Genomic DNA, 10,337 nt, shown 5'->3' on the forward strand with positions numbered 1-10,337 from the left:
AAGTTGATGTGAATCTTCTGCCTGGATCAAGTTCACAGAAGGCCTTGTGACATACCTCTGGGTCCATTATCTATTTGATGTGACTCTCCTCTCTTACCTGAGCATTGCCCATAAGAGAGATTGTGACATACCTTTGGCCAAGCACCGGGATGATGTGACTCTTCTCCCTGCCTCGGTCGTGCCCACAGAGGGAAGTGTGACTTATAACTGGGCACAGCACACGGGTGAAATGATTATTCTGCCTGGTCCCGACCTACAGGAGTCATTGTCAAATACCTCTGGGCCATCATCTAGACTATGTGACTCTCTACTTCTTCCTAGGGCCTGCGCACAGTAAGGATTGTGACATATTACTTGCCCAGTACCTACATGATGTGACTTTTCTCTCATGTCTGCTAGGCCTGGCCCCTAGGTTCTGTAACTTCTCCTTTTTCAAAATCCTACTCACCAAGGGCATTGAAACATCCCTCTAGGCACCTCATTTAGGTAATATTACCCTGTTGCCTGGAGCCTCCCCTCAGGGGTATTGTGACACATTGGCTGGACCAGTACCTGTGTGATATACTTTCCTTTCTTGCCTGGGCCCTGTATACATTGTGTATTGTAATACATGGCTGGGTTCAATGACTAGGTGATGCAATTCTTATGCATAGGCCCTACCCACAGGGACATTGTGACATTTCTTTAGCTCTGACTCTCCCCTTCAGCTTTAGCCCTGCCAAAAAACGGAGGTAGTGACATATAACTGGACCTAGCAACCAGCTAATATGACTCTCCTCTTTTGCCTGCACCCAGCATATTTTGGTATTGTGACATATAATTTGTCTGAACACCCACAGGATGAAAGTCTCCTGCTTGAGTCCAGCCATCAGTCAAAATTGTCATTCTCCCCACGCACACAGCCCATAATTGAGGTTCTGAATCTCACACCCAGAGGCAGTCAAAACTTGGAAAGTTGGCTCTCATAAGTGGATGTTGTCCACAAGTGGGTTTGTGACTCCCTGATCAAGATCCAAAACACTTGTGAGGCTGTGACTCCATTAAGATAACAATATTCAAAAGGCATTAAGGATCTCATGGAAAAATCCATTCACCATGAGATTGTGACTTATATACATAGACGCAACATACAGGAGGCCTTGACTCTCATACCCAGACTGGCACTTATGTGGGATTGTTAATCTCACCCAGGGATCTTCCTGAAGGTGTGATTCTGACGTACACCTCTATGTGGGATTGTTAATCTCACCCAGGGACCTTCCTGAAGGTGTGATTCTGACGTACACCTGTATGTGGATTGTTAATCTCACCCAGGGACCTTCCTGAAGGTGTGATTCTGACATACACCTCTATGTGGGATTGTTAATCTCACCCAGGGACCTTCTGCAGGTGTGTTCTGACTACACTCTATGGGATTGTTAATCTCACCCAGGACCTTCCTGCAGGTGTGATTCTGACATACACCTCTATGTACGTTGCAGTGAGCCGAGATAGTACCACTGCACTCCAGCCTGGGTGATAGAGTGAGACTCTCTCTCAAAAAAAAAAAAGAGGCAATGACCTTGCTTCCTGCCTCTGCCTGAAGTTATGGATCCCTGACCTCTGCTGGCACCTAGCAGTCAAAGTGGATGGGGTCAGGGATCAACTCTCAGCCGAGCACAGGGCCCTTCCCCTCTCCCTACCCCACACAGGTGAAGCTGCTGGTCATGGCTAACCCGGAGCTGCTCTGTGTCCCACAGTTCCCTGATGAACCAGTAATATTTATGGGGTACCGTGTGATGTTTCACTGCATCATACTACACGGTACAGTGAGATGCAGTGAAACATAACATTGTACTCTGTAAACATATGTAACTATCATGTGTTAATTACATGATGTTTCACGGCATCATACTACACGGTACAGTGACATGCAGTGAAACATCACAATGTACTCCACAAACACGTATAATTATGTTAATTATATGATGTTTCACTGCATCACGTTGTACCATATACACTGTACAGTGATCGAACCAGAGTAATTAGCATATTTAACACTTTAAACATTTATTTCCTTGTGCTAATAAAGTTCAAAATCCTCGCTTCAAGCTATTATAGAATAAACTGTACATTATTATTAGCTATAGTCATCGTGCTGCGTAATAGAATGCCAGGATGTATTCTTCCTAACTGTAACTTTGTACCCAGTGACAAAGCTCTCCCCACTGCCTCATCCTTCTGCCATCAAACCTCTGGTACCACCATCCTACCAACTACTTCTATGAGATGGACTTCTTCAGATGTCACATGAGTGAGAGCACGTGGTCTTTTTCTTTCTGTGCCTGGCTTATTCCACTTAACATAATGTCCTCTAGCTCATCCACGTTGACACAAATGATGGAACTTCATTCTGTTTTATGACTGAACATTATTCCTGTGTGTGTGTGCATGTTGTGTGTGTGTGTGTGTGGTTGTATGACATTTTTATTTATTCATTCTGTAGATGGGCACTTATACACTGTTGGTAGGAACGTAAATTAGTGCAATCATTTCCCATTTCTATAGGGAGAACAGTATGGAGCTTTTTCAATAAAATTATAAATAGAACTAACCACATGATCCAGCAATCTCATTGCTGGGTTTATATCAAGAGGAAACAAAATAAGCATGTCAAAAAAGGTAACTGCACTCTCGTGTTTATTAAGCAGTATTCACAATAACCCAAACCACTATTTTCTTCTAAGTATTTCTTAATTTACCATTTTTTCATATATTACACCCTAAACTTTTAAAGGATTCATGTCTGCCTTCCAATTTCTGAACTTAGAGTCACTGATTCTTTGACTGTTGCCTTCCTATTTAGAGAGTCCGGTAAAACAATTAAATGCTTTTTATTTCTTCTCAATCTAATCTTCATATATAAATATATTTATATTTTCTATTAATTTGTCTTCCGTAATATATATGACTACATTAATTGTGATCAGCATTTCACTTTACTAATCCTCTGTTTTGCTCGGCCTATTTTAATATGTAATTTGTATGTTGTACATTAAATTGTTTTACAACACTTTCAATACTTTTCATTTGCCTCTTTTCCAAAGATAGCTTGACAAGCTCGTAGTTTCTTTCCACATTATTTGTTTCTCCCATTATATTGAGTTAAACATTAAAATATAAATTCAATATCTGAGATTTATGTGCCATATAAATTCTTCTGATGCTTCACCCCAGTAGCTCATCTCCTTGTGTATAACAGAATTTACAATTTAATCCTCACTTATGGGAGACACCACATTCCAATGCCTGCAGGCAGTTTCTCTTTGTTTATTCCATTTGCCTTGTCAGAAGGGAACAACCCACATGGACCTGACATTCTTGTGATCAGACGCATCTGACTGGGAGCCCTGGCCTCTTAGGTTGATTACTTCTCTGGATCATTACCTTTATTTACTTCCAGTCCTGGGAAGTTTTCTTAATTTCCTTTCAATTATATTAGGCATTATGTGAATTCTTGTAACTTCTTGGTGATTTTAATGGTCTGCATTAAGTGTTTAAAGTATATTATTTTTCTGAAAAGCAGAAATATCAATAATTGCATATATGAATGAAATATTTTACATAGATTTTTTTTTTTTTTGAGACGGAGTCTCGCTCTCTCACCCAGGCTGGAGTGCAGTGGCGCGATCTCGGCTCACTGCAAGCTCCGCCTCCCGGGATCATGCCATTCTCCTGCCTCAGCCTCTCCGAGTAGCTGGGACTACAGGCGCCCACCACCACGCCCGGCTAATTTTTTTGTATTTTTTTTAGTAGAGATGGGGTTTCACCGTGGTCTTGATCTCCTGACCTCGTGATCCACCCGCCTCAGCCTCCCAAAGTGCTGGGATTACAAGCGTGAGCCACCGCTCCCGGCCTACATAGATTTTCTATGGCATCTATCACCATGAGAAATTCCAAGTTTTTTCCTTTGAAACACCCCTCTCATCAATAGACCATACTGTAATAATTTGTAGAATGTGATTACTTTTATACCATTAGAAAATTAATTATACATTATGTACATATTTTTGAAATACTCCTTTGCAATAAATAGTATATGGCCAGAAGTATTGTTTTCTCTAACATAAAAACTAATATGAGTAAAATTATTTACCTGAATTCAGATCTTTGGCTTCAATGGCCATTCTGTCTCATTAGCACTTCCCTGATCCATAGAAGACATCATTTGTATTTTTTGTTTAATTCATAATTTATTGAAATGAGTAATTTAACATTATAATGTTTTATGGAAATTTAGGACAATTTTCAATAAATATATTGAGCTTGAGGCCCTGGCTACATATTCCTTTTGTACTCGAAATCAGATTTTTCTGGCACACTTCATTGCCTGCAATGGTATTTATAAAAAGTATGAATGCCAGCACATGGACTCTTTCAATACTGTACTCATTTGTTCATGTATAACATTTCATTACCTATGAAACAAACCAAATACAAATGCTGATGTATAATATATATCAACAAATTCAGATTCTTCACCGAAGAAAACAATAAAAGGTGAATTTTCTGTGACATGTCACCTGTTCATTAGTTCTTTAATATGATTTAGGCTATTCCGAATATAAGAAAATGTATGCATCACTGTTGATGTTGTCTCAACATTTTTATCTAGGTCCTGAAGGGCATAAACAAGAATGTATATTGTCAGATTTATTTTTATAGACTTTAGATGTTTCTTTTGCTGTATTTTCTGTGCATACTAGTATGAATATATGGAGACAAGGACAAATGTACATTTAAGTGGTTCTATGAATTTTGCTCATATGGCTAATTATTTATACGGATGTTGTCAATGACAAGATAAAATAGTAAAGTTTGATAAACGTATCTGTGCCCTGTGAACTTTAGTTCACTTACTGCATAACTTAATTCAGTCACTAATAATTAGTTTAAAAATGTGTTTAAAAGCTGCAAACCACATTTTATTACACATTTCTGAATCAGGAAGGGGTAAATTGTGACACAGCTTTCTTGTGCCACTGACTTTTTTGGGGAGAAACGTTCTGCAATAAAATAAGAGTTTGCCAACTCTATTTATAAAAAAGCTTGAGTTTTCTTCTGTGATTAACCTTCACTCCTCAGTCCCTTTTACCCAAGGAATGGTTCCTAGGTCATCTTTTTGAAGTTTAGTTTCTGAAAAGTTTCCAACAAACCTCTCCTGTGCTTTGTCCAGTGTTGTTGTTGTTGAAAGTTTTCAGCAAACCTCTCCTGTGCTGTGTCCCAGTTGTTGTTGTTGTTGTTCTTGTTTTGGAGAAGGTGAGTCTTCTTTAATCGAGGGATGGTTTGTCTGTCTCCAATCCTGCATGTGTTGCCGAAGCTGAGGCTGTATTGGAGTTTTTATTCTCCCACCATCCTTCCCCAGGCTTTCTCCTGTTTTCACACATCTTTTTCTACATCTTCCTGACCTTTGTCGCTATCCAGGTAATTTCAGAATGAACAGATGCAGGAAGCATCATCTCTTTGGAAATTTCCTTCACTTCCAATCTGCTCCCTATGTTTTTTCAGCTCTATCTTTATATTTTTGATTCTCCAGTATCCTTTCATCTTGTAGTCTGTATTCTGTAAAACCGTATTTTTCTCATATATTTTTAAAATCCTTTCTTTCTTTCCAACTCGTTTCCTTCTTAGTTTAATGATGGACCAACAAATGATTCATCTTTCTTATCAAGGAAAAGGTGAGCTCTAACCTGCCCTGGTGACATCCAACACAGCTATTACTTACCAGGGTGAATGTAATAAGATAACACAGTGTCTCCAACTTTCACTTTATCTCCATGCTCAGGTTCATAAGAGTCACATTTAGTTTTCAGCTGAACAATCCATTTTCCATTTAACAATTGTTCCATTTTGACGGCCTGATCCAAAAGGACATAACTTTGTAAGTCATGGTCAAAATAAATCTCTGGCATGTGAATCCTTACACCCAACTTCAGGGATTCGAAAGAGTATGCCTTCCTATCATTTCCCTTCCATTTGTAGCAGGTTTTACAGCCGTTGATGATGAGACGAGTGATCCTGTCTGTAACACGGGTGATCTAATGACAGTTACTCTCACATATGAGGGCCACACTTTTTCCCTCATCCTTCCTCCTCAGTATCTTTTGCAGTTGCATTGCCTTTACTCGTAACGCCTTCATCATAACTAGCCTCGGTCTGAGAGTCTGTAATTTCACCTTCTTCTGTTCACCATGGAGTCTCTGTGATTTCTCACCTTAAATTGAATGTGGACGTTTTCATTAAGAGGAGATTCCACTACTCAAGGCTGAGGCCAGGAGAATGGCTAACCCGGAGGCGGAGCTTTGAATGAGGAGATCGCCCACTGCACTCTCAGCCTGGGCAACAGAGCGAGACTCCGTCTCCAAAAAAAAAAAAAAAGAGAGATTCCATATATTCCACTAACTGGAACAGTGAATTTTGGGGGATTATTTTTGTGATGAATCCTTATTGGCTTTTTTTTCACATTTGTGAAATTTTCTTTCCCATTGCAGCTTTATGTTCAACACTGAAGGCTTTTTTGATCCTCTGAATTCAAATCTTTTCCTCAGTTTTTTTTTTTGTAGAAGAATCTGGATCCTTTCTTTTCAATTTTTATTTTTGTCTTGTGCTATTAAGTCTGATAAGGTTGCGAATCTACCTCGAGAATGAAACCGATAGCGACCACTTTCCACATCACAGTAGTAATAAATTAAATCATAATATATTTGATTCTCAGAATCTTAACAGAAACAAATGCTGTGGTTAAAATACCGTCCAGCAGTTTCATCATTGACTAAATCCAGTCTGTGATAAAGCCGCTTCTGCTGCAGCTCTCAAATTTCAGCTAATGACGAACCTTCTAAGGACGTATCTTGTGCTGCTAATGCAGATGCTGGCTCCTGTGAATTTGAGGCAAATGACCCTCTTGTCTACATTCAACATTTGCTGTTTTATCAGTACCAGGGTGAGCATCATTTTCTATTTATAACTGGTCGTTAGAATTCAAAGCAGGAGTTTCAATATCCTGATCTTGCTGATTTGACAGTTCAGTCACTCACTTTATTTGGAAGACTAACATCATTAGAGTAGGTCTGATAATAATAATCTGAGATTGACCAAGGAGCATGGTTCTCTGTGAGTATTTCTACATCAGACTTTTATTATCTCCATTTCTCCACAGCGGAGTACGTTACTGAGTTCTTCAGCTGCGTGCGGAGCTCCTGGGGGTTGCTCATATCGCTCTGAGCAGCCGTCCTATGCGAGGCCATAGCTTCTCCCGTTCCCGCACCTGCCGCCTGCAGCTCAGCCTTCCGGTTCCAGCTTCTCCGCCCTCCTCCGCTGGACCAGCTCGGGCTCGGGGAGGGGGAGGAGCGGCCACAGCGAAGGCGCTGGCGGCGGGTACGGGCCCGAGGCCGTGAGTTCGGGCGCCATAAGGCTGCGGCCTCGGAGGTGCTGCGCGGGGCCGAAGCGGGGGCCGGAGGAGCCACAGCCATGGGGGCGCGCGGGCAGCCCCAGGCCGCCTCCCCGGCCTGGACGCCCCGAAACGCGGGGCCTACCGGGGCGGCAGCAAGAGCAAGGGGACGGCGATGGCCCTGCCGGATTTGCGCGGCCTGGAATCCTGGGAACGATTGTACCTTCCCCAGCCACGGGGGGCGGGAGGAGCGTCCAAGTCCAGGGGCCAGAAGCGCTCTGGCGGTTCCCTGAGTTTAGCTGGAAACAGTGGCCAAGCGTGTTTTAAATCGAGTTTCCGTGTGGCTTGATATGCCCTGCTGGTCACTCTTAGTTTTTTTCTGCATTCGTTGAGCTATGATTGACAAATTGGAAAGTGTATATTTTTAGGGTGTACATAGTGTTTTGAGATGTCAGTAGTCTTTAAATTATCTCAGTTAAGCTAGTTAGCATATCTATCCCCTCACATAATTAATGCGTTTCTGTGTGTGTGTTGAGAGCACCTGAGATCTACTCTCGCAGCAAATGTCAAGTACACAGTATTGTGAACTATAGTCACTATTCTGTACATTAGGTCCCCAGAAGTTACTCACCTTATAACTGAAGGTGTGCCCCTTCCATGGCTATCTCCTCACTTTCCCCTCTTCCCAGCCCATGGGAACTACGGTTCTACTGTTTCCATGGCTTTTTATTTTTTATTTTAATTTACTTTTTTAGATTTTACATACAAACGAGATCATGCAGTAGTTGCCCTTCTGTATTCGGCTTATTTCACTTAGCATAATGTCTGCAAGATTTATCAATATTGTTGTAGATGAAAGAGTTTCATTTGTATCAAAGCTGAAACTATGTATCTCTCAGTTTATTTATCTGTATCAGAGGAGTGCAGATGCCCTTGATGATCCTGATTTTATGTCCTTTGTCTATATACTCCCAATTGGGATTAGTGGTAGTTCTAGTTTAAAAATTTTAAGGAACCTCCATATTGTTTTTCATAATAGCTGCACCAATTGACATCCTCAGCAACAGTGTACAAGTGTTCTCTTTTTCTACACCCTAGCACTTTTTATCTTTTGACTTTTTGATAACAGGCATCCAAACACCATGGATAAGGTGATATCTCATCGTGATTTTGATTTTAATTACTCTGATAATTAGTGACGTTGAGCATTTTTTTTATTTTATTTATTTATTTATTTTAACAGTTTTCTCAAACATCATTTTATTCATTGTGCAATATTACATCCTAGGATATTCTATAATTTAAGAAAATAAGTGCAAATTGTAGAATAAACTGCTTCATTTTTTTTAAATTTGTGTAGCTTTTATGTTTTATTTCTATATACCTGCTGGCCATTTGTATATCTTTGGAAAAATTGCTATTTATATATTTTGCCCAATTATTAATCAAGAAATTGCTTTTAATTCTGCTGTGGGTTCTTTTTTGTATTGATTAGTATGACATGTATTTTGGATGGTAACATATTATCCTACATATGGTTTACAAATATTTTCTCCCATTTCCTATAATGCCTTTATATTTTGTTGTTTCCTTTATTGGGCAGAAAATTTTTACTTTGACATAGTTCCACCTGTTCATTTTTTGCTTTTTTTGACGTGTTCTTGGTGTCATATCCAAAACATCATTGCCATGACCAGTGTCAAGGAGGTTTTTCCCCATTTTTTTTCAGAGGATTCATGATTTCAGTTCTTATGTTTACGTCTTTATTTCATTTCAAATTCATTTTGTGATGATATGAGAGAAAGGTTCACTTTTTTCTGTGCATAGCTAGTTTTTCCTACACCACTCCTTGATGTGTTTATCCTTTCTCCTTTCTGCGGGATCAGTTGACTGTACTTTTGTGAGTTTATTTCTGGGTCCTCTTCTGTTCTATTGGTTTTTTATGTAGGTACAATACTATACTATATTGATGACTACAGCTTTGTAATATAGTTTGAAATCAGGAAGTGTGAGGCTTTCAGCCTTTTTTTTCTTCTCAGTATTTGGCTATTTGAGGTCTTTTGTTGTTCCATACTAATTTTAAAATTGTTGTTCTACATTTTTAATAAAATGGCATTAAAATTTTGATAGAAATTTAACTCTATAGATCACTTTGTGTAGTATGGATATTTTAACAATATTAATTCTTAGACTCCATGAACACATAATATATTTCCCATTTTGTATTCTTCATTTTTGTTCCTCAACATTTTATAGTTTTCAGTATGCAGATCTTTCATATCTTTGTTAACTCATTCCTAAGTATTTCATTCTATTTGATAATATTGTAAATGGAACTATCTTTATTCCTGTTTCAGATATTTTGTTACTGTAAAAAAATGCAACTGATGTTCATATGTTAATATTGTATCCTGAAAACTTACTGACTTGGTTAGTTATAACAGTTTTTTTTTTTTTTTTCTGGTAAAATGGTGGGTATTCTGAATTCTGGTTAAACTTTAAATTGATAGTTACTATTATCATTTCAAAATTATTTAAAATATGACCAGATGGATTCCTGCTTTCATGAATTCAATGGAATTCAAATCTTCCCATTTAAAATAATTTTGTCTGGTTGACCTAGGCCCCGGGGATTGGGGGCACCCCGTGGGAGCCAGGAAATTCCTCTTGGGGGTGGGAGGGAGAAGCCCTCAGAGAGGGGGCTGAGCTGGGGAAGCAGAGAGGGGCTCTGGGGACAGCCGGGAGGAGAGAGGGTCGTGTCGGAGACCCAGTGGGGAGAGAGAATGGGACAGAAAAGGAGGAAGGGTGACAGTGAGCAACAGGACGGCTTTCCGGCGCGGCAGGGAAATTTGCTGAAGCTGCGGGCCCCAGGGAAACAGCGCGGGCAGGGTGGGAGGGAGTGGAGAGG

At 39.9% G+C, this 10,337-nt stretch overlaps 1 pseudogene; it reads right to left on the bottom strand.

Annotated features, from left to right (window-relative positions):
* Positions 1-5,113: 5,113 nt before the first annotated feature.
* LOC100595378 lies at positions 5,114-7,728 on the bottom strand (annotated as a pseudogene).
* Positions 7,729-10,337: the final 2,609 nt, after the last annotated feature.

This window comes from Nomascus leucogenys, unplaced genomic scaffold (assembly GCF_006542625.1).
Source record: "Nomascus leucogenys isolate Asia unplaced genomic scaffold, Asia_NLE_v1 001289F_43959_qpd_obj, whole genome shotgun sequence".
NCBI lineage: Eukaryota > Metazoa > Chordata > Mammalia > Primates > Hylobatidae > Nomascus > Nomascus leucogenys.